The sequence below is a fragment of the Arachis stenosperma genome, chromosome 3 (assembly GCF_014773155.1).
Source record: "Arachis stenosperma cultivar V10309 chromosome 3, arast.V10309.gnm1.PFL2, whole genome shotgun sequence".
Lineage (NCBI taxonomy): Eukaryota > Viridiplantae > Streptophyta > Magnoliopsida > Fabales > Fabaceae > Arachis > Arachis stenosperma.
Window position 1 is genome coordinate 21550844 of NC_080379.1, and position 25366 is coordinate 21576209.

General features: G+C 39.7%; 2 non-coding genes across 2 annotated transcripts; both read left to right on the top strand.

Annotated features, from left to right (window-relative positions):
* The first annotated feature begins 433 nt into the window (after positions 1 to 433).
* LOC130971310 (small nucleolar RNA R71) lies at positions 434 to 541 on the top strand. The gene has a single exon (XR_009082535.1). It is a non-coding gene; the product is annotated as a small nucleolar RNA R71 (small nucleolar RNA).
* A 16679-nt stretch (positions 542 to 17220) lies between these two features.
* On the top strand, positions 17221 to 17328 carry LOC130972595 (small nucleolar RNA R71). Its single transcript, XR_009083754.1, has one exon. It is a non-coding gene; the product is annotated as a small nucleolar RNA R71 (small nucleolar RNA).
* The last annotated feature ends 8038 nt before the right edge of the window (positions 17329 to 25366 follow it).

Here is a 25366-nt window from a genome sequence, read left to right on the forward strand (position 1 = left end):
GGTGATTTCTCCATGAAGAATTATAGGTGTTTCCATAGGGTTCTCCTAGGTAATTTACCTCTTCCATGGAAGGGTTCTCAGGATCATAAGCTTCTTCCTCAGATGAAGCTTCCTTAGTACTGCCAGGTGCATTTTGCATTCCAGACAGACTTTGAGAAATTAAATTGACTTGTTGAGTCAATATCTTATTCTGAGCCAGTATGGCATTCAGAGTGTCAATCTCAAGAACTCCTTTCTTCTGATTAGTCCCATTATTCACAGGATTCCTTTCAGAAGTGTACATAAATTGGTTATTTGTAACCATTTCAATGAGCTCTTGAGCTTCTGTAGGCGTCTTCTTCAGATGAAGAGATCCTCCAGCAGAGCTATCCAAGGACATCTTAGATAGTTCAGAGAGACCATCATAGAAAATACCTATGATGCTCCATTCAGAAAGCATGTCTGAGGGACATTTTCTGATTAATTGTTTGTATCTTTCCCAAGCTTCATAGAGGGATTCTCCATCCTTCTGTCTGAAGGTTTGGACTTCCACTCTAAGCTTACTCTATTTTTGAGGTGGAAAGAATTTTGCCAAGAAGGTATTGACTAGCTTTTCCCAAGAGTCTAGGCTATCTTTAGGTTGTGAGTCCAACCATATTCTAGCTCTATCTCTTACAGCTAAAGGGAATAGCATCAGTCTGTAGACCTCAGGGTCAATCCCCATTAGTCGTGACTGTGTCACAGATTTGCAAGAACTCAGCTAAAAACTGATGAGGATCTTCCATTGGAAGTCCATGGAACTTGCAATTCTGTTGCATTAGAGAAACTAATTGAGGCTTAAGCTCAAAGTTGTTTGCTCCAATGGCAGGGATAGAGATGCTTCTCCCATAGAAATCAGGAGTAGGTGCAGTAAAGTCACCCAGCACCTTCCTTGCATTGTTGGCATTGTTGTTGTTTTCGGCTGCCATGTGTTCTTCTTCCTTGAAGAATTCGGTCAGGTCCTCTAAAGAGAGTTGTGCTTTGGCTTCTCTTAGCTTTCTCTTCAAGGTCCTTTCAGGTTCAGGATCAGCTTCAACAAGAATGCCTTTGTCTCTGCTCCTGCTCATATGAAAGAGAAGAGAACAAGGAAGTGTGGAATCCTCTATGTCACAGTATAGAGATTCCTTGAAGTGTCAGAGGAAAAGAAAAGTAGAAGAAAGAAGGTAGAAGAATTCGAACTTGGTGAGGTAGAGTTCGAATTGTGCATTAAGAAGGAGTAGTACTCCATAAATAGAAGGATGTGAGAGAGAGGGAAGATGGTTTTCGAAAATTAAATTGAAAAGATGTTGATAATTTTCGAAAATTGGAAGTGGAAAAGAAATCAAGTGATTTTTGAAAAAGATTTTGAAATTAGGAATCACAAAGATTTGATTGAAAACCATTTTGAAAAAGATGTGATTGAGAAGATATGATTGGTTTTAAAAAAAATGTGATTGAGAAGATATGATTTGAAAACAATTTTAAAAGATATGATTTGAAAACAATTTGAAAAGATATGATTTTAAAAATTAATGACTTGCCTAACAAGAAAAGATATGATTCAAACATAAAACCTTCCTCAACAGAAAAGGCAAAAAATGTTCAATCAAATCATTAATTGTTAGTAAGTATTTTTGAAAAAGGAAAGAAATTAATTTTGAAAACATTTGATTGAAAAGATATGATTTGAAAAAGATTTGGTTTTGAAAAACTTTGAAAACTTGAAAAAAATTGAATTTGAAAACAAAATCTTCCCCTAGCACCATCCTGGCGTTAAACGCCCAGAATGGTATACATTCTGGCGTTTAACGCCCAAAATGCTACCTCTTTGGGCGTTAAACACCCAACCAGGTACCCTGGTTGGCGTTTAAACGCCAGTCTGTCTTCTTCACTGGGCATTTTTGAATGCTCAGCCTTTTCTGTATAATTCCTCTGCAGTATGTTCTGAATCTTCAATTCTTTGTATCATTGACTTGAAAAGACACAAATTAAAAATATTTTTGGATTTTTAATAATCAAAATGCAACAAGAATCAAATAACAATGCATGCAAGACACCAAACTTAGCAGTTTGTGTACTACTGACACTATATGAAACACCAAGATACTCAAGTCAATAGAATTTAAAGATCAGAGTAAGAAATCATCAAGAAGTACTTGAATATCCTTAAGATACATGAATGAATACATGCAATTGACACCAAACTTAAGATGAGACTCTAGACTCTAACAAAAAATATTTTTGGATTTTATGATTTTGTAAATTTTTTTTTTTTTGCTTTTTCGAAAATTAAGTGAAAAGGAAAATAAAGGTATCAAAATTCTTAATGAGAATTCCAGGAATCATGCAATGTTAGTCTAAAGCTTTAGTCTAAAGGAATTAGACACAGCTAGCTAAGCTTCAGCAAGACATTGCATTCAAGAGCTAAATTGATGAGGATCAATCAGCTTTGGTGATGATAAGAACATCACCTTGAAACACTAGAATTCATTCTTAAGAACTCTGAAAAAAAAATACCTAATCTAAGCAACAAGATGAACCGTCAGTTGTCCAAACTGAACAATCTCAGGCATTGTTACCAAAAGCTTGCTCAAAACTTGAACAATCCCCGGCAACGGCGCCAAAAACTTGGTGGCGCGAAATTGTGATCACTACAACTTCGCACAACTAACCAGCAAGTGCACTGGGTCGTCCAAGTAATACCTTACGTGAGTAAGGGTCGATCCCACGGAGATTGTTAGCATTGAAGCAAGCTATGGTCATCTTGTAAATCTTAGTCAGGCAAACTCAAATGTATATGATGATGAACGAAAATAACATAAAAGATAAAGATAGTGATACTTATGTATATCATTGGTGTAAGAGCTTCAGACAAGCGTATGAAGATGCCTTCCCTTCCGTCTCTCTGCTTTCCTACTGCCTTCATCCAATCCTTCTTACTCCTTTCCATGGCAAGCTCGTGTAGGGTTTCACCATTGTCAGTGGCTACCTCCCATCCTCTCATTGAAAACAATTGCATATGCTCTGGTCACAGCATAGCGGAATTCATCTGTCGGTTCTCAATCAGACCGGAATAGAATCCAGTGATTCTTTTGGCGTCTGTCACTAACGCCCCGCCCTCAGGAGTTTGAAGCACGTCACAGTCATTCAGTCATTGAATCCTACTCAGAATACCACAGACAAGGTTTAGACCTTCCGGATTCTCTTGAATGCCGCCATCAAGTCCTGCCTATACCACGAAGATTCCGATTAAAGAATCCAAGAGATATTCACTAAGCCTCAGATGCGTGTAGAACAAGAGTGGTTGTCAGTCACTTTGTTCATGAGTGAGAATGGTGATGGGCGTCAATCATCACCTTCATCAAGTTGAAGAACAAGTGATATCTTGGACAAAGAACAAGTGGAATTGAATAGAAGAACAATAGTAATTGCATTAATACTCGAGGTACAGCAGAGCTCCACACCTTAATCTATGGTGTGTAGAAACTCCACCGTTGAAAATACATAAGCATAAGGTCTAGGCATGGCCGAATGGCCAGCCTCCCAATGATCTAAGATAGCATAAAACGAAGATAGCTACCAAAAGTCCTCTAATACAAAAGTAAAAGGTCCTACTTATAGATAACTAGTAGCCTAAGGTGTACAAAGATGAGTAAATGACATAAAAATCCACTTTCGGGCCCACTTTGGTGTATGCTTGGGCTGAGCAATGAAGCATTTTCGTGTAGAGACTCTCCTTGGAGTTAAACGCCAGCTTTAGTGCCAGTTTGGGCGTTTAACTCCCAATTAGGTGCCAGTTCCGGCGTTTAACGCTGGAATTTCTTGAGGTGACTTTGAACGCCGGTTTGGGCCATCAAATCTTGGGCAAAGTATAGACTATTATATATTGCTGGAAAGCCCAGGATGTCTACTTTCCAAAGCCGTTGAGAGCGCGCCAATTGGGCTTCTGTAGCTCCAGAAAATCCACTTCGAGTGCAGGGAGGTCAGAATCCAACAGCATCTGCAGTCCTTTTGAGTCTCTGGATTAGATTTTTGCTCAGATCCCTCAATTTCAGCCAGAAAATACCTGAAATCACAGAAAAACACACAAACTCATAGTAAAGTCTAGAAAAGTGAATTTTAATTAAAAACTAATAAAAATATAATAAAAACTAACTAAAAGATACTAAAAATATACTAAAAATAATGCCAAAAAGCATACAAATTATCCGCTCATCAGTTAACAAGGATGGCATAAAAGGTAGGCTTTATTTGGGATAAGTGAGTTTTAATAAAAAATGGCCTCAATCCTATCTTGGTATGTATCTATATTCTATACTGGATATATAGATTAAAGCAAAGTAAAGAACATCAGAAAAATAAAAAGAAGGGCAAACACACAGGAATGAAATTTATGGTTTGAATGTAACCATACAATTAAGCTCAAAACTCACAGGCTGTGTGTTCTCTAACTCAAACATCATATATCATTCATATATGTCATGCAGGTTTAGTTAAAAATTCCCATTATTCTCATAAAAAAAAGTGTTTTAGGTGGCCTTTAAGGTTTTAGTGTTTCTCCTTGATGAAATGTTGTTAACTAACTAACATGTAATGCTATATATACAAGGTGTGTGGATTGTTTTTGTTGAGGTCTCTAGCTTACTCCTTTTTTATTTTCAATCAAGTCAACTATCATATACTAAAAAGGGTAAACTATACTAATTAATCCACTTAAAATATAACTAGTAAACTAATGTGCAAATCAAGCTAAAATATCCAAAATAGTATACATATAGCTCAAAGTGCAAAATGCAAAAAGTACAATAAAAAGCAAAAAGAGAAAAATATGCAAAAATACAGAAAATGAACGAAATAAGAGAGAGTTTGTAGTGGTTCACCAAAATAAAGATATGCCAGAGATGGAAACCTCCCCACACTTAAATAATAGCATCGTCCTCGATGCTCGCTCAAGCTGGGTATGAAGGAGTGTCATCTCCAGAAGGATGGGTAGCTGGAGTCTCTGTGGTGGTGGTTTGAGGATCTGGCTGCTGTAGAGGAGGGGTTGTCTGAATAGGGATCTCAAGGTCTGCAGCCTGAATCTGAGGTGGGTCCTCCTACTGGGGTACAGTCTGCTCTGAGCCTGCCTGCGCAGCCTGTGTGGTTACCGGCTCCTCGTGATCGAATGCCTCCGCTTCAGATGTATCAGAAGGGGTGTCAGGCTCGGAGGGGATGTCGCCACCGGACCGGATCATCAACTTGAGGTGCTCATAGTGTCGCTTGCTGCGACGCTCCATACGGTCCAAGTGGGCGAACAGTCGATGCACCAAATGGTAAATAGGCTCATGAGTAGCTGGAGGAGCAGTGGGCGGAGTAGGGGCAGCTGAAGGTGTGGCTGTCTCATCTGAAGGAGTAAGGAAATCAGGTCTGTAGCCCAAGGCCAGAAAGTTCCTATTGTGAGGAATAATATTCCTGCACTCTGTAGCAGGTGGCCTCTCATCAGCATCCTCCAACGGTACGTCAGCTCGACATCCGAGCTGGGTAATCAGATACGAAAAGGGGAGAGTGCCTCAGATGTGGACCCTGGCCATGTAGGACCGGATAAAATGTGGCAGGTACAGGTCCTTACCCTCCATCACACACCAAAGGAGGGTGATCATAGCGGCCGGTATCGCTGTCTCATGGGTACTCGGCATAACATAGTTGCTCAAGATCTGATGCCATAGCCGAGCCTCATCATTTAAGTAAATCCGCTTGATTCCCTTAGGCATGGTGGTGTCCTGACCCATTTCCCATGGAACAGTCGGGTCAAGGGCTATCTTTGCCTTGACAGCATCCCAATCAAACTTCATGAAACGCATGTCCTCCTCAGCCTGTTTGTACCCATCAGGCTGATCGGATTTATGCGGAAACTGCAAAATATCCTCAATGACCTCTTCAGTGACCAGTATCTGTTTTCCTCTGAGATGCACGGCATCCAGGGAAGTCTTGAAGTAATTGCAGTAAAACTCTCTAACCTAGGAAGCATTTACCTCAGTCAAGTTTCGCTCTAAGAAGAACCAGCCTCTCTGTTTGATCTGATCGGAGGTGTACTGCTGTAGTTCTTCTGGGATTTTCAAGGTCCTCTCCAGGTACAGATTTCTGGAGGTAGCAAACTTAGGAAACTTCAGCTCACAGTACCGGTTTGCAAACTTTATGGGATCAGTAGCAGGGAGTAGCTGGTCAGCCTTCTCCTGTGCGGTAAAGTGTTTCTCCCGCCAGGAGGCATCATGCATAAGATCTATGATAGACATAGATTAATCTCCTCTTTTACGTTTGCCAGTGGTAGCCTTTCCTTTTCCCTTTTTCTGGGAATCTGACATCCTGAAAAACAGAAAACCAGGATATCATAAAAAATAGGAAAATAAATAGGCAAATAGTCAAAAGAGACACAAAGTGGCAAAGGAGAATTAGAATGAGGAAAATGAGTTAAGTAAATGTGCATTAAGGATTGTATAGAAGTTAAAAGTTCGAAAGGAAGAATTGACAATCCAAAATGTAATAGAAGGCATGTTAATTAGGAAAAAGTATCAGTATGCCATGGTTAGAAGGTTAAAAGAAAGTGAAAAACCAGAAGAGATGTTTTAAAAGGTCAGTTTGGTTAGAATTGAAAAAGAGTTTAGGAAGGTAAAATTAGTGAGTTAGTGAAAAATGGGTTAAGGGAAGTGGCATAAGGATAAGTTCCAAAGTAACAAGCATTCATAATTAGAAGCTATAAGTAACTCATAACCAAACAAGGAAAATAGGTTGATGATGATTCAGATAGATATAGGAATAGCAAAAATTGGAATCAAACATCAAAAATGCAATTTATGAAGCAGGAGATCAAAGAGAATAAGAATGCATTTCCTGGCATTCATGAATTGGTTTGGGAGAATCTAAGGAAAACACAGTTGAAAATGCCAAAACCAAGTCAAGAATGGAAACATTTTACAGAAATTTGGGCAGCATTCCGGCTAAAATTGGATTATCCCGGAAAATAAACAGCAACAAAACAGTTCATATGAAAAATAAAACATAGCTGCAATCATATATAAGGAGTATGAACATGAAAAAGGCAATGTAAAAAGCAGCATGAAACAAGAAAGTATAGCATATGAACAATAGCAACATTACAGAAACATCAAAATTACGAAAATCAAAAAGCAAGAAACACGAACAGCGCAATTATCAGGTCAAAATCCACTAACCACATCCTAGGCTACCGAACAACCTAGAATCCACTACAACATGCAAATCTAACTAGCCTAATGATCAACATAAACAGAAAAAAATATGAAGTAATTACGAATGGATAGAAGGGTGACGTGTTGCGGAACTTGGAAGGCTAATGAAGGAGATTGAGGCAGAGAGGTGGCTGGGGAATGGTGGTGGTGGCGTCTGGCACGGCGGAGGAGGGTGGCGCGGCGGCGGTGGCTGCTGGTTGAGGGCAGGGGCTTCGGGAAAGGGAGGGGTAACAGAGGTAGGGGAAAGGTTTGGGACGGGGGTGAGGGTGGTGGTGGTGGGCGGATAGGGGTGCGGCGGTGGGTGGCTATATCGGAGGGGGGGTCAGCGGCGGTGGAGGGAGAAGGGGAAAGAAGAAAAAGAAAGAGGGGGAAGGAGGAAGGGGGTGGCGTGGCGGTGGGTTCTGGGTGGTCGACGGGGGCGGCGGTGGCCGGTGGTGGTGGCTGGGTGGTTGGGTGGTTGGGGAGAAGAAAGGGAGGAGAAGGGTTTGGGGGGGTGAATGGGTAGGTTTCGCGTCACAGGGTGTAATCAAATTTGGGTTCACGCGATCGCATGGGGCACGCGGTCACGTGGCTGGGGTGGAATAGGGGTTGATGCGATTGCGTGGGTGGCGCGATCGCATGGAATAGCTAAAAGAGTGAATGACGCGATCGCCTGGGGCATGCGATCGCGTCGCTGGAAATTGTGCTAAATGCACGAATCCAGCGTCGTTTCAGCGCAACTCTCTGCCTCCTTTTGGGATTTTGTGTAATCCATGCGACGCGATCACGTCGCTCACGCTGTCGCGTTGGATTAGTGTTTGTGCATGTGACGCGATCGCGTTATGGACGCGACCGCGTGGTTCATTTTGTGCGAAACGCACAATGGCCACATGATTCCAGCCCAACTTTCTGGGCGTTGGATCTTTACGCCGATTTTCAGGTCACGCGACCGCGTGGATGACGCGGACGCGTGGAAGGTGTTTTGTCGCAACTGACGCGATCGCATGATCGATGCGGTCGCGTCGCACGCCTTCTTTTTTTCTTTTTTTTTTCGATATATAGGTATGTAATTATGCAGTATGCAGTGCTAAATGCAAATGTTATGAATAACATCCAGGTTCAATAGAAATAAACAATATAAAAATAAACAAAACGAAATAAAATGAAAACATGAGCGATCATACCATGGTGGGTTGTCTCCCACCTAGCACTTTTAGTTAAAGTCCTTAAGTTGGACATTAGATGAGCTTCCTGCTATGGTGGCTTATGCTTGAATTCGTCCAGAAATCTTCACCAATGCTTGGAATGCCAATAGCCTCCGGGGTCCCAAACTAGGCATGTGAAGCTTCTGAGCAGCTTCAAACAGATTTTCAGGCTCCCGGGGTGATGAATATTAGAATATATTCCAGGATCCCAAACTTTGGTTTCAAATCCGCTTTCGTTTTGATCTATACTTTTCCATCCAGGCGGTTTGGAGATTAGATTCTCACCAAGATGACCAAACGTTTTCCGAGATCCATTCGATTGAACATGATACCAATCCGTGCACTTCGAGTTAAAGCGTGGAACCTTATTGAACCTTGTATACCAGCTCTGAGTGCGAGCCATTTTCCTTTTACTCTTAAAGCCACAGAGAACTCTAAGCTGGCCATCTGTTTCAAGCAAACCATATTCAAGTGGGAAATTGAAGATGAAAGTCAAGGATTTTACCCACTTGAGGTTTGTGTTGGGTGGTAGTGGCCTTGGGGTCAGTGTTTTCAATAGTTCTGCAAGCTCTACTCCCTCGTGGTCTTCAGTGAATCCCTTCACTTCCTTGTAAACCTTTTCCATTCCAGCCATGTCCTGGTCAAAGTCTTCCATATCTTCCTCATCACTTGAGTCATAATTAGGAGATTGAGAAAAGTCGATCTCTGCATCATCTTCGTATTTACTTGGGGAAGATTCTTCTGTCTCAAAGAATTCACTTGCGGGTGCAAGTTCATCACTAGGAGGACTTGACTGGTGACTATCATCATCAAGGAAACATGCGTCTTGAGTTACTCCGTCCAGTTCTTCATAAGATATCTGCATTAGAGGCTGTGCAACATCCTCTTTAGCGTCAATTGTAACATCCTTGACGGGGTCTTCCATGACTCTGTATTTCCTAGGAGGTTCAGCATCTCCTAAATCTTCAACCAACTCTTCTTCTTCTACAATGACAGCGTCCTCTACTTGTTCCAGTACGAAGTTATGCTCTATGCTGTCCACTGGAGTCTCTAGTGTCTTCTTCGTACTGCGTTCTTTATTCGATTCTCTACATGAAGTCATGGGATTCTGTTGAGTGTCTGAACGTCTGGAGGATAATTGATTTATTGCTTGCTCCAGTTGATGAAGGGTTGAATTGAATTGGTTTACTGATTCATCGAAGCGAACCTGTGATTCTTGGCTCGATGAATGTGAACATGGTGTATGAGGGAGTGGTGGTTCTTGGGAGTAATTAGATTGGTGTTGAGGTGGATAAGGATCATATGGCGGTGAATTGTGAAAAGAAGCTTGTGAGTATGGTGGATTGGGGCTGTGTTGAAGGGATGGTCTCTGAGCATAGGGTGGGGCTTGTTGGTAGCTACAAGGCGGTCCACCAAATCTATCAGTTGGGCATGCATTGTAAAATGGTCTTTGTCCATGATATCTAGGAGGATGTTGTTGCCTAAAAAGGTGATCAGATCCTTGTGGCTCTATCCATCTTTGATTGCTTAGACCTTGATGCATAGTCCTGTTATAGCTTCCATTCCTTGCAACAAAATCAGAACCAAACTCAAAGCGAGAGGGGTGACAATTCATAATAGATATCAGAAATAAGAGGGAAGAGAGAAAACAAATAAACAAGTAAAAGAAATTTTTTTTTTGAAAAATATTTACAATAACCAATAATAAGGCACACGTTTGCAATTCCCCGGCAACGGCGCCATTTTGACGTTAGGATTTTTGCTAGTGAAGAATTTTATAAAGTCGCGTTGTAGATATAGTTTCTAAACCAACAAAAATCCCTTCGTGCAAACGTTTTGGTTGTCTGGTGTGCGAAATTGTGATCACTACTTTTCACAACTCAAATAATCCCTAGTAATGGCCCCAAAAACTTGGTGCTCAATACCATGGCATAAACACAACTTTGCACAACTAACCAGCAAGTGCACTGGGTCGTCCAAGTAATAAACCTTACGCGAGTAAGGGTTGATCCCACGGAGATTGTTGGTATGAAGCAAGCTATGGTCACCTTGTAAATCTTAGTCAGGCAGACTCAAATGGGTATAGTGATATACGAATAAAATATAAAGGTAAAGATAGAGATACTTATGTAATTCATTGGTAGGAACTTCAGATAAGCGTATGAAGATGCCTTCCCTTCCGTCTCTCTGCTTTCCTACTGTCTTCATCCAATCCTTCTTACTCCTTTCCATGGCAAGCTTATGCAAGGGTTTCACCGTTGTCAGTGGCTACCTCCCATCCTCTCAGTGGAAATGTTCAACGCACCCTGTCACGGCACGGCTATCCATCTGTCGGTTCTCGATCAGGCCGAAATAGAATCCAGTGATTCTTTTGCGTCTGTCACTAACGCCCCGCCCTCGGGAGTTTGAAGCACGTCACAGTCATTCAATCATTGAATCCTACTCAGAATACCACAGACAAGGTTAGACCTTCCGGATTCTCTTGAATGCCGCCATCAGTTCTTGCCTATACCACGAAGATTCTGATCTCACGGAATGGCTGGCTCGTTTGTCAGGCGAGCACTCGGTTGTCAGGCGATCAACCATGCATCGTGTATCAGAATCCAAGAGATATTCACCCAATCTAAGGTAGAACGGAGGTGGTTGTCAGTCACACGTTCATAGGTGAGAATGATGATGAGTGTCACGGATCATCACATTCATCAAGTTGAAGAACAAGTGATATCTTGGACAAAGAACAAGCGGAATTGAATAGAAGAACAATAGTAATTGCATTAATACTCGAGGTACAGCAGAGCTCCACACCTTAATCTATGGTGTGTAGAAACTCCACCGTTGAAAATACATAAGAACAAGGTCTAGGCATGGCCGAATGGCCAGCCTCCCAATGATCTAAGATAGCATAAAATGAAGATAGCTACCCAGATATCTCAATACAATAGTAAAAGGTCCTACTTATAGAAAACTAGTAGCCTAGGGTGTACAGAGATGAGTAAATGACATAAAAATCCACTTCCGGGCCCACTTGGTGTGTGCTTGGGCTGAGCAATGAAGCAATTTCGTGTAGAGACTCTTCTTGGAGTTAAACGCCAGCTTTTATGCCAGTTTGGGCGTTTAACTCCCATTTAGGTGCCAGTTCCAGCGTTTAACGCTGGAATTTCTGAGGGTGACTTTGAACGCCGGTTTGGGCCATCAAATCTTGGGCAAAGTATGAACTATCATATATTGCTGGAAAGCCCAGGATGTCTACTTTCCAACGCCGTTGAGAGCGCGCCAATTGGGCTTCTGTAGCTCCAGAAAATCCACTCCGATTGCAGGGAGGTCAGAATCCAACAGCATCTGCAGTCCTTTTCAGTCTCTGAATCAGATTTTTACTCAGGTCCCTCAATTTCTGCCAGAAAATACCAGAAATCACAGAAAAATACACAAACTCAGAGTAAAGTCCAGAAAAGTGAATTTTAACTAAAAACTAATAAAAATATACTGAAAACTAACTAGATCATACTAAAAACATACTAAAAATAATGCCAAAAAGCGTACAAATTATCCGCTCATCACAACACCAAACTTAAATTGTTGCTTGTCCCCAAGCAACTAAAAATCAAATAAGATAAAAAGAAGAGAATATGCAATGAATTTCAAAAACATCTATGAAGATCAGTATTAATTAGATGAGCGGGGCTTTTAGCTTTTTGCCTCTGAACAGTTTTGGCATCTCACTCTATCCTTTGAAACTCAGAATGATTGGCTTCTTTAGGAACTCAGAATCCAGATAGTGTTATTGATTCTCCTAGTTAAGTATGATGATTCTTGAACACAGCTACTTTATGAGTCTTGGCCGTGGCCCAAAGCACTCTGTCTTCCAGTATTACCACCGGATACATACATGCCACAGACACATAATTGGGTGAACCTTTTCAGATTGTGACTCAGCTTTGCTAGAGTCCCCAATTAGAGGTGTCCAGGGTTCTTAAGCACACTCTTTTTGCCTTGGATCACAACTTTATTTCTTTCTTTTTCTCGTTTTTTTTTTGCCTCTTTTTTCTTTTTTTTTTTGTATTCACTGCTTTTTCTTGCTTCAAGAATCATTTTTATGATTTTTCAGATCCTCAGTAACATGTCTCCTTTTTCATCATTCTTTCAAGAGCCAACATTCATGAACCACAAATTCAAAAGACATATGCACTGTTTAAGCATTCATTCAGAAAACAAAAATATTGCCACCACATCAAAATAATCAAACTGTTATAAAACTCAAAATTCATGCAATTCTTTTCTTTTTTCAATTTAAGAACATTTTTCATTTAAGAAAGGTGATGGATTCATAGGATATTCATAACTTTAAGGCATAGACACTAAGACACTAATGATCACAAGACACAAACATGGACAAACATAAGCATTAATTTTCGAAAAACAGGAAAATAAAGAACAAGGAGATTAAAGAACGGGTCCACCTCAGTGATGGCGGCTTGTTCTTCTTCTTGAAGATCCTATGGAGTGCTTGAGCTCCTCAATATCTCTTCCTTGTCTTTGTTGCTCCTCTCTCATGATTCTTTGATCTTCTCTAATTTCATGGAGAATGATGGAGTGTTCTTGATGCTCCACCCTTAGTTGTCCCATGTTGGAACTCAATTCTCCTAGGGAGGTGTTTAGTTGCTCCCAATAGTTTTGTGGAGGAAAGTGCATCCCTTGAGGCATCTCAGGGATCTCATGATGAGTGGGGTCTCTTGTGTGCTCCATCCTCTTCTTAGTAATGGGCTTGTCCTCATCAATGGGGATGTCTCCCTCTATGTCAACTCCAACTTATAGAGTTCTTGGGCTATAACCTCATGAACTTCCACTTCTTCTCCAATCATGATGCTATGAATCATGATGGCCCGGTCTAGAGTAACTTCGGACCGGTTGCTAGTGGGAATAACTGAGCGTTGGATAAACTCCAACCATCCTCTAGCCACGGGTTTGAGGTCATGCCTTCTCAATTGAACCGGCTTCCCTCTTGAGTCTCTCTTCCATTGGGCGCCCTCTTCACATATGAATGTGAGGACTTGGTCCAACCTTTGATCAAAGTTGACCCTTCTAGTGTAAGGATGTTCATCTCCTTGCATCATGGGCAAATTGAATGCCAACCTTACACTTTCCGGACTAAAATCCAAGTATTTCCCCCGAACCATAGTAAGATAATTCTTTGGGTCCGGGTTCACACTTTGATCATGGTTCTTGGTGATCCATGCGTTGGCATAGAACTCTTGAACCATTAAGATTCCGACTTGTTGAATGGGGTTGGTAAGAACTTCCCAACCTCTTCTTCGGATCTCATGTCGGATCTCCGGATATTCACCCTTTTTGAGTGAAAAAGGGACCTCGGGGATCACCTTCTTCAAGGCCACAACTTCATAGAAGTGGTCTTGATGCACCCTTGAGATGAATCTTTCCATCTCCCATGACTCGGAGGTGGAAGCTTTTGCCTTCCCTTTCCTCTTTCTAGAGGTTTCTCCGGCCTTGGATGCCATAAATGGTTATGGAAAAATGAAAAAGCAACGCTTTTACCACACCAAACTTAAAAGGTTTGCTCGTCCTCGAGCAAAAGAAGAAAGAAGAGAGTAGAAGAAGAAGAAATGAGGAAGAAGGGAATGGCTTTGTGTTCGGCCAAAGAGGGGGAGAATAGGGGTGGCAAACGGGCCTAAACCCGCCGGGCCGGCCCGCGTAACCCGCCAAAAAAGGCGGGCTGGGCTGGAAAAGCGGGACCGCCAAATAGCAAAAGCCCGCCTAACCCGCACCGCTTAAACCGCGGGTTTTGGCGGGCTTTGGCGGGGCGGGGCGGGCTTCCCCGCCGGGCTAAGGTTTTTATTAGTGAGGGGGTATTTTTGCAATTTTTTGTCAATACCTAACTTCCCCCAACCTAACTTACAAGAGTATGAAGATAAAAATCGAGTGTTTTGAATTATGTTTATGTTATTTTGGAGACAATATTTATAATTATATTTTGGATTATATTTATTTTGCTTTGGAGAGAATATTTATACTTATATTTTGAATGAAAATTTGGTTTATAATTATATTTATTAGATATTTATAATTACAAAGACTTTAATGTTTGTGAATATAAAAAATATAATTTTTTATGTCATTAGAAATTATAAATTTATTAATATGATTGTGAAATTATATATATTACTTAGTAGTTAATAGTAAAAAAAAAAGGAGCTTTGGCGGGCTTAGCCCGCCAGCCCGCCAGCCCGCAGTTAGGCGGGGCGGGCTAGGATTCTAGGACCGCCTCACTAGGCGGGGCGGGGCGGGCCAGCCCGCCGAAAGGCGGGCTTCTGGCGGGGCGGGGCGGGGCGGGGCGGGCTTCCCCGCTTGCCACCCCTAGGGGAGAAGTGGTGTTTAGGTTGTGTGAAAATGAAGGGGTGAAGAAGGGTATATATAGGGGAGGGGGGTCTCATGGTTCGGTCATGTATGGGTGGGTTTGGGAGGGAAAGTGGTTTGAATTTGAATGGTGAGGTAGGTGGGGTTTTATGAAGGATAGATGTGAGTGGTGAAGAGAAGATGGGATTTGATAGGTGAAGGGTTTTTGGGGAAGAGGTGTTGAGGTGATTGGTGAATAGGTGAAGAAGAAAGAGAGTGGTGGGGTTGGTGGGGATCCTGTGGGGTCCACAGATCCTGTGGTGTCAAGGAAAAGTCATCCCTGCACCAAATGGCATGCAAAATCACGTTTTGAGCCAATTCTGGCGTTAAACGCCGGGCTGGTGCCCATTTCTGGCGTTTAACGCCAGGTTCTTGCCCTTTTCTGGCGTTTAACGCCAGTCTGGTGCCCCTTTCTGGCGTTAAATGCCCAGAATGGTACCAGACTGGGCGTTAAACGCCCAACTGCTACTCTTACTGGCGTTTAAACGCCAGTAAGTTCTTCCTCCAGGGTGTGCTGTTTTTCTTCCTGTTTTTCATTCTGTTTTTGCTTTTTCAATTGATTTTGTGACTTCTCATGATCATCAACCTACAAAATAAAATAGAATAACAAAAGAAAATAGATAAAATATAGCATTGGGTTGCCTCCCAACAAGCGCTTCTTTAATGTCAGTAGCTTGACAGAGGGCTCTCATGGAGCCTCACATTTTCTCAGAGCAATGTTGGAACCTCCCAACACCAAACTTAGAGTTTGAATGTGGGGGTTCAACACCAAACTTAGAGTTTGGTTGTGGCCTCCCAACACCAAACTTAGAGTTTGACTGTGGGGGCTCTGTTTGACTCTGATTTGAGAGAAGCTCTTCATGCTTCCTCTCCATGGTGACAGAGGGATATCCTTGAGCCTTAAACACAAAGGATTCTTCATTCACTTGAATGATCAGTTCGCCTCTATCAACATCAATCACAGCCTTTGCTGTGGCTAGGAAGGGTCTGGCAAGGATGATAGATTCATCCATGCACTTCCCAGTCTCTAGGACTATAAAATCAGCAGGGATGTAATGGTCTTCAATCTTCACCAAAACATCCTCTACAAGTCCATGAGCTTGTTTTCTTGAGTTGTCTGCCATCTCTAATGAGATTCTTGCAGCTTGCACCTCAAAGATCCCTAGCTTCTTCATTACAGAGAGAGGCATGAGGTTTACACTTGACCCTAAGTCACGCAGAGCCTTCTTGAAGGTCATGGTGCCTATGGTACAAGGTATTGAAAACTTCCCAGGATCTTGTCTCTTTTGAGATAATTTCTGCCTAGAAAAGTCATCCAGTTCTTTGGTGAGCAAAGGAGGTTCATTCTCCCAAGTCTCATTTCCAAATAACTTGTCATTTAGCTTCATGATTGCTCCAAGGTATTTAGCAACTTGCTCTTCAGTGACATACTCATCCTCTTCAGAGGAAGAATACTCATCAGAGCTCATGAAAGGCAGAAGTAAGTCCAATGGAATCTCTATGGTCTCATTTTGAGCCTCAGATTCCCATGGTTCCTCATTGGGGAACTCAATGGAGGTCAGTGCACGCCCACTGAGGTCTTCCTCAGTGGCGTTCACTTCCTCTCCTTCCTCTCCAAATTCGGCCATGTTGATGGCCTTACACTCTCCTTTTGGATTTTCTTCTGTGTTGCTTGGGAGAGTACTAGGAGGGAGTTCAGTAACTTTCTTGCTCAGCTGTCCCACTTGTGCTTCCAAATTCCTTATGGAGGACCTTGTTTCAGTCATGAAACTTTGAGTGGTTTTGATTAGATCAGAGACCATAGTTGCTAAGTCAGAGGGGTTCTGCTTAGAATTCTCTGTCTGTTGCTGAGAAGATGATGGAAAAGGCTTGCCATTGCTAAACCTGTTTCTTCCACCATTATTGTTGTTGAAACCTTGTTGAGGTCTCTGTTGATCCTTCCATGAGAAATTTGGGTGATTTCTCCATGAAGAATTATAGGTGTTTCCGTAGGGTTCTCCTAGGTAATTCACCTCTTCCATTGAAGGGTTCTCAGGATCATATGCTTCTTCTTCAGATGAAGCATCCTTAGTACTGCTTGGTGCATTTTGCATTCCAGACAGACTTTGAGAAATCAAATTGACTTGTTGAGTCAATATCTTGTTCTGAGCCAGAATGGCATTCAGAGCATCAATCTCAAGAACTCCTTTCTTCTGATTAGTCCCATTGTTCACAGGATTCCTTTCAGAAGTGTACATGAATTGGTTATTTGCAACCATTTCAATTAGCTCTTGAGCTTCTGTAGGCGTCTTCTTCAAATGAAGAGATCCTCCAGCAGAGCTATCCAAAGACATCTTGGATAGTTCAGAGAGACCATCATAGAAAATACCTATGATGCTCCATTCAGAAAGCATGTCAGAAGGACATTTTCTGATCAATTGTTTGTATCTTTCCCAAGCTTCATAGAGGGATTCTCCATCCTTCTGTCTGAAGGTTTGGACTTCCACTCTAAGCTTACTCAATTTTTGAGGTGGAAAGAACTTTGCCAAGAAGGCATTGACTAGCTTTTCCCATGAGTCCAGGCTTTCTTTAGGTTGTGAGTCCAACCATGTCCTAGCTCTGTCTCTTACAGCAAAAGGGAATAGCATAAGTCTGTAGACCTCAGGGTCAACCCCATTAGTCTTGACAGTGTCACAGATTTGCAAGAACTCAGCCAAAAACTGATGAGGATCTTCCAATGGAAGTCCATGGAACTTGCAATTTTGTTGCATTAGAGAAACTAATTGAGGCTTAAGCTCAAAGTTGTTTGCTCCAATGGCAGGGATAGAGATGCTTCTCCCATAAAAGTTGGGAGTAGGTGCAGTAAAGTCACCCAGCACCTTCCTTGCATTGTTGGCATTGTTGTTGTTTTCGGCTGCCATGTCTTCTTCTTTGAAGATTTCTGTTAGGTCCTCTATAGAGAATTGTGCTTTAGCTTCTCTTAGCTTTCGCTTCAATGTCCTTTCAGGTTCAGGGTCAGCTTCAACAAGAATGCCTTTGTCTCTGCTCCTGCTCATATGAAAGAGAAGAGAACAAGAAAATATGGAATCCTCTATGTCACAGTATAGAGATTCCTTGAGGTGTCAGAAGAACAGAAAATTAGAAGAAAGAGGTAGAAGAATTCGAACTTAATCAGATAGAGTTCGAATTGTGCATTGAGAAGGAGTGGTACTCCATAAATAGATGGATGTGAGAAGAGAGGAGGAGCTTTTTTCGAAAATTAAGTTAAAGAATTTGAAAACATTTTGAAAAACACTAATTAATTTTCGAAAATAAGAGTGGGAAAGAAATCAAGTGATTTTTGAAAAAGATTTTGAAATTAGAAGTAAAAAGGATTTGATTGAAAACTATTTGGAAAAAGATGAAGTTAAGAAGATATGATTGGTTTTAAAAAATATGTGATTGAAAAGATATGATTTGAAAACAATTTTTTAAAAAGATTTGATTTTAAAAATTAATAACTTGGCTATCAAGAAAAGATATGATTCAAACATTAAACCTTTCTCAACAGAAAAGGCAACATACTTGAAATGTTGAATCAAATCATTAATTGATAGCAAGTATCTTTGAAAAAGGAAAGAAATTGATTTTGAAAACATTTGATTGAAAAGATATGATTTGAAAAAGATTTGATTTTGAAAAACTTTGAAAACTTGAAAAAAAAATTGATTTGAAAACAGAATCCTCCCCCTTGTGCCATCCTGGCGTTAAACGCCCAGAATGGTGCACATTCTGGCGTTTAACGCCCAATGCACTACCTTTTTGGGCGTTAAACGCCCAACCAGGTACCCTGGCTGGCGTTAAACGCCAGTCTGTCCTTCTTCACTGGGCGTTTTGAACGCCCAGCTTTTTCTGTGTAATTCCTCTGCTGCATGTTCTGAATCTTCAGTTCCCTGCACTATTGACTTGAAAATAGAACCAAGATCAAATAAACAATGCATGCAAGACACCAAACTTAAAATTAGACACTAGGCTCAAACAAGAAACATAAAATCTTTTTGGTTTTTTATGATTTTGAAGTTTTTTTGTGTTTTTCGAAAATTATGTGAAAATAGAAAATAAAAGTTTCAGAATTCTTAATTTGGATTCCAGGAATCATTGCAATGCTAGTCTAAGACTCCGGTCCAGGAATTAGACATGGCTTCACAGCCAGCCAAGCTTTCAAAGAAAGCTTCGGTCCAAAACACTAGACATGGCCAATGGCCAGCCAAGCCTTAGCAGATCATTGCTCCAATAGCAAGATTGATAGAGATCAACAAGCTCTTGTGATGATCAGTTGAAACCTCGGTCCAATAAGATTAGACATGGCTTCTCAGCCAGCCAGATTTCAACAGATCATCTTGAAACACTAGAATTCATTCTTAAGAACTCTGAAAAAAAATACCTAATCTAAGCAACAAGATGAACCGTCAGTTGTCCATACACAAAACAATCCCCGGCAACGGCGCCAAAAACTTGGTGTGCGAAATTGTGATCACTACTTTTCACAACTCAAATAATCCCTAGTAATGGCCCCAAAAACTTGGTGCTCAATACCATGGCATAAACACAACTTTGCACAACTAACCAGCAAGTGCACTGGGTCGTCCAAGTAATAAACCTTACGCGAGTAAGGGTCGATCCCACGGAGATTGTTGGTATGAAGCAAGCTATGGTCACCTTGTAAATCTTAGTCAGGCAGACTCAAATGGGTATAGTGATATACGAATAAAACATAAAGGTAAAGATAGAGATACTTATGTAATTCATTGGTAGGAACTTCAGATAAGCGTATGAAGATGCCTTCCCTTCCGTCTCTCTGCTTTCCTACTGTCTTCATCCAATCCTTCTTACTCCTTTCCATGGCAAGCTTATGCAAGGGTTTCACCGTTGTCAGTGGCTACCTCCCATCCTCTCAGTGGAAATGTTCAACGCACCCTGTCACGGCACGGCTATCCATCTGTCGGTTCTCGATCAGGCCGAAATAGAATCCAGTGATTCTTTTGCGTCTGTCACTAACGTCCCGCCCTCGGGAGTTTGAAGCACGTCACAGTCATTCAATCATTGAATCCTACTCAGAATACCACAGACAAGGTTAGACCTTCCGGATTCTCTTGAATGCCGCCATCAGTTCTTGCCTATACCACGAAGATTCTGATCTCACGGAATGGCTGGCTCGTTTGTCAGGCGAGCACTCGGTTGTCAGGCGATCAACCATGCATCGTGTATCAGGAATCCAAGAGATATTCACCCAATCTAAGGTAGAACGGAGGTGGTTGTCAGTCACACGTTCATAGGTGAGAATGATGATGAGTGTCACGGATCATCACATTCATCAAGTTGAAGAACAAGTGATATCTTGGACAAAGAACAAGCGGAATTGAATAGAAGAACAATAGTAATTGCATTAATACTCGAGGTACAGCAGAGCTCCACACCTTAATCTATGGTGTGTAGAAACTCCACCGTTGAAAATACATAAGAACAAGGTCTAGGCATGGCCGAATGGCCAGCCTCCCAATGATCTAAGATAGCATAAAATGAAGATAGCTACCCAGATATCTCAATACAATAGTAAAAGGTCCTACTTATAGAAAACTAGTAGCCTAGGGTGTACAGAGATGAGTAAATGACATAAAAATCCACTTCCGGGCCCACTTGGTGTGTGCTTGGGCTGAGCAATGAAGCAATTTCGTGTAGAGACTCTTCTTGGAGTTAAACGCCAGCTTTTATGCCAGTTTGGGCGTTTAACTCCCATTTAGGTGCCAGTTCCAGCGTTTAACGCTGGAATTTCTGAGGGTGACTTTGAACGCTGGTTTGGGCCATCAAATCTTGGGCAAAGTATGGACTATCATATATTGCTGGAAAGCCCAGGATGTCTACTTTCCAACGCCGTTGAGAGCGCGCCAATTGGGCTTCTGTAGCTCCAGAAAATCCACTTCGATTGCAGGGAGGTCAGAATCCAACAGCATCTGCAGTCCTTTTCAGTCTCTGAATCAGATTTTTACTCAGGTCCCTCAATTTCAGCCAGAAAATACCTGAAATCACAGAAAAACACACAAACTCATAGTAAAGTCCAGAAAAGTGAATTTTAACTAAAAACTAATAAAAATATACTGAAAACTAACTAGATCATACTAAAAACATACTAAAAACAATGCCAAAAAGCGTACAAATTATCCGCTCATCATTGTCACAAGTAACAAACCCCTAAATAAATTTATAATCGAAGTATTTAAACCTCGGGTCGTCTTCTCAAGGAATTGCAGGGAGGTATGTTCTTATTATTGGTTATGGAGATTGTAAATTGGGGTTTGAGAATGAGGAATGAATATGGCAAATAATTTAAATGGCAATTAAAATAAATAAATACTGTAAAGCAAACCCTTTTGGCAAGGTATGAGAAATTGGAAGTCCAGACTTAGTTATTCTTATCAATAATAATGAAAGTTGAATCTTAATTCCACTTAGTTAACCTTTGCTAAAGCAAAGGAAAGTCAATGGACTAATTAGTTTGACCTTCGAATCCTATTTATTTCCTAAGAAAAGGTTGGGATTATTGAAGTTCAGTTCAATTAGCAAAGATAACAGTTATCAATTATGTTGAGCTAAGATAACTCCTGAGTTATTGATTTCTTAACCAAGACCAAAGGAAAAGGAATTAAATCTACTGGAATAAAAATGTCTTTAGATTGGGAATAATCAATAACATAAATAAAAGAAAGCAATATTAACTGAAATACCTCAAATAACATTAATTCGAAAGAGTAATCTGTAACATAGAAGAATTCATATTAAATTGAAAAGCAAGTAATGAAAAAGGAATATTGAACCTGATAAAAAGATAATCCTCAAAGCAAATAAAATCCTAAATCTAAATCCTAATCCTAAAGAGAGAGGAGAGAACCTCTCTCTAACTAAACCTAAATCATGGAAAGTGACTAAAATTGGAGACTCTCCCTAAATGGATGCATTCCCCCACTTCATAACCTCTGGTCTATGCCTTCTGGACTTGGATTTGGGCCAAAAAGGGCTTCAGAATTCGCTATGAGCATTTTCTGCAATTTCTGGTGCGTGGCCTCTGTCACGCGTCCACGTGGGTCACGCGGTCGCGTCAATTGGAGTTTTCCTTGTCGCACGGTCGCGTCAGTCATGCGGCCGCGTCATAGGTGTTCTTCTTTAGGCGCGCGGTCGCGTCAGTCATGCGGCCGCGTCGCTGCTTCTTCGCGCTTGGCATGCGGCCGCGTCGCTGCCAGTTTCTTCACAAACTCCGTTTTATGCTTTCCTTCCATTTTTGTATGTTTCCTTCCCATCCTTTAAGCCATTCCTGCCTTAGAAGATCTGAAACTACTCAACACACAAATCACGGTATCGAATGATAATAAAGGGTAATTAAATTAATTAATTTTAAAGCATAGAAAATATGTTTTTCGCATACATCACATAATAAGGAAGAAAAAGTAAAACCATGCAATTAATATGAATAAGTGGGTGAAGGATTGAATAAATCACTCAAACTAAGCACAAAATATATCATAAAATATGGGTTTATCAGTAATTCTACGGCGATATATATAATAACCATACATTGTCGTCATAAAAAATTTACGGGAATCCACCAATTCAGAAAAGAAACAATAGTATTAAAAACAAGTGACATACACTTTTTGAATGGGATAGAGTTAAAATTTTTTTTTAAAGAAAATCATCCAATATCTAATAACAGTAACATCCAATCTCTAGTTACATGTAATCTCTATCCATGCTACAATTTTAAATGAGCATATTCAGAACATACAGTTAAACATCTAATTTAATTTAGAGAACAACATTATGTAGTAATTCAGCAAAATTAAATCACCTATAAAACACACCCTAGATGAACATGTACAGGCGGAGTCAAATAAATTTTAGCTATTTTGCCATAAATTACAACAACCACAAAATTAGTAAAGAACCATCTGCATACACAGTAAAACGAACATCCGTGTGATGTGATCAAAAACATCTAAAAATTGAAGGAAAAAAAGGGCCATATTTTGCCATGTTTAGATAACTGAATCAATTGTGATTGTGTAGTTAGATTTTAAACCGTAGATATAACATACAACCCAGTTGAGCATGTACAAGTAGAGTCAAATAAATTGCAATTATTCATAATATATTTGAAAACCATCCGCATACATGTTAGAATTTACATCCATGTTAGTTGATTAGTAAAATCTAGCAATGTTAAAAATAAATCGACTCTTGCACTATATTTAAGACCAAACTTAAATTCAACCAAAATTAACCTAAATTTAATCTAATTTTAGCATCAAACTCCCTAAACCACCTTTAGAAAACACAAAAATCTGTGCATCGCGTGCATTCAGAATCCACCAATTCAAGAAACAAATAACAGTATAGAAAACAAATAAAATCCACTTTTAAATGGAAAAGAACAAAAATTTCTTTTTAAAAAAACTATAAATCTATAATAATAGTAACATCTAATCTCTAATCACATGCAATGCAGCTACATCCAGCAATTCAGCAAAATTAAATTACATCAACTACAACCACAGTTCTTAAACTCTAGTACAGATTACTAACATTTACTGTCAAATAAAACCCTAACCATCAACTTAATTTTCGGAGACAAATGAGGTGGTTGTAGAGCAGCAACGTGCGACGGTATTGGAGGACATGGATCCATGCGTCCTGGAGGCAATGCTAGCCTTCACGCTGTCGCGTTGAATGATGAAGGAGGCAGAGCTTCGACTTAGCTAACGGAGAAGACGAGTCCGCAGCGGCGATTTTGATTAGGGTCTGAAGCAGAGACGGAAGCAACGACAATCACTGTCGACAGAGACGGCTACCTCATGTGCGATGACGATGTCTTTGAGTTCGGAGCACTGGACGACGCTGATAGGGTTGGTGATGGCGGTGAAAGGCGACGCGGGTGAGAGGCCAGGGATGCGCCGCCGTGGGAGGAATGCTTGCCGATGGGATGGAAGTGGAATGATGATAAGCGATGGTAGTAAAAGATAATAGGTGAAACAGTAAATTTTGAACTGATTAGAGTAAAGAAAGGTAATTGGGTAGATGATTTTTCGTTAAGATGAGCTTTGGGCTATTAGAAATTTGATAGAAGTTGGCTGGACTCCCTATTTGTTACCTAGCAGAATTTATATATATACAAGTGTAATTACCCGTGCCATGCACGTGATAAGATTAAAATTATAATTTTAAATTATTTTTTTAAAATTAATTTGAATTATAATAATTTGATTAATAAAAAAAGTATCATGTTATACATTGTTTGTTTTTTTTTAATCTAGTATTAATTGGATTAACTCTAAAATAGTTATTAATCGGTTTTAATAATCTATTTTTTCAATAAATCAGACATATATACTGAATGTGATCATAAATAATATAATAATAGTTAAATTCACCAACAAATATATTTGCTATTATCACACCATAAAACAAATTAAATATAAAGGCTATTAGCACTTATAAATCTATAAAATCGCACTATCTTTGATTCGTGCAAGGGTTTAATTACTCATCATCCATAAGAACTATTTCTATGTAAGTCGGCTTGTTCTTGTCAAGTTTGGATGAGACTTTTCATGATCTTATATATTAATTTTGTTAAATAATTATATATATATATATATATATATATATATATATATATATATATATGCATAAATAATTCTATACATATCATAAATAAAAAATATATAAATTATATTTTGTTAAACTCCATGTTACCGATTATTAAAAACATTTAAATCACATATATTAATTATTTTTTTGTTATAATTATTTTATTTTATATATATGATTTCTTTTTATTTTACAATCGTACAATAATTTTTTATTTTTTATATCCATATATATTCCTAAATCCCGACCCCATTAATACGTATATTAACATTTTTTTTCTAATAGTGATGTTTTAATTTTTCGTTTTTCTTTTTCAGGTATCTTTCTTTTTTTTAATTAGTGATATTTTAATATTTCTTTTTCTTTTTTTAAATATATTTTTTAATAAGTACATTACTAATCTGAAATATAAAATAAAAAAAAAGGTGATACATATATCCAAGAAAGAAAATAAACTTAAAAATCAGAAGAAAAAAATGAAATTTATATTAAAAAATATAAAAATAATATATTCAAAAAGAATAGTCGTAATATATAAATTGAGTGAACAATTTAAATTTCTTTAAAACTAATTTAATCAAATACTAATATTAGAAATAAATTACTTAAGTAATATTTAATCAATTCTAGTCCTTAGACACATAGATTAGAGTCATTTTCGTAATGACAATCAACTGAAATAACATCGTAAGTTCAAACATTTAGAATTCGTGTAAGTTCAGACTATTCCCTTGTTAATTGAAAACCTTCTATATCCCTGATCTGATAGAGTTGAATCGCAATTCTTTTTACGAAAAAAGAGTTACGGAGGTGACTTTGATGTGTTGGAGACCAAAATCCGGAAGTCACTATTTATATTTGAGTGTGACACACATT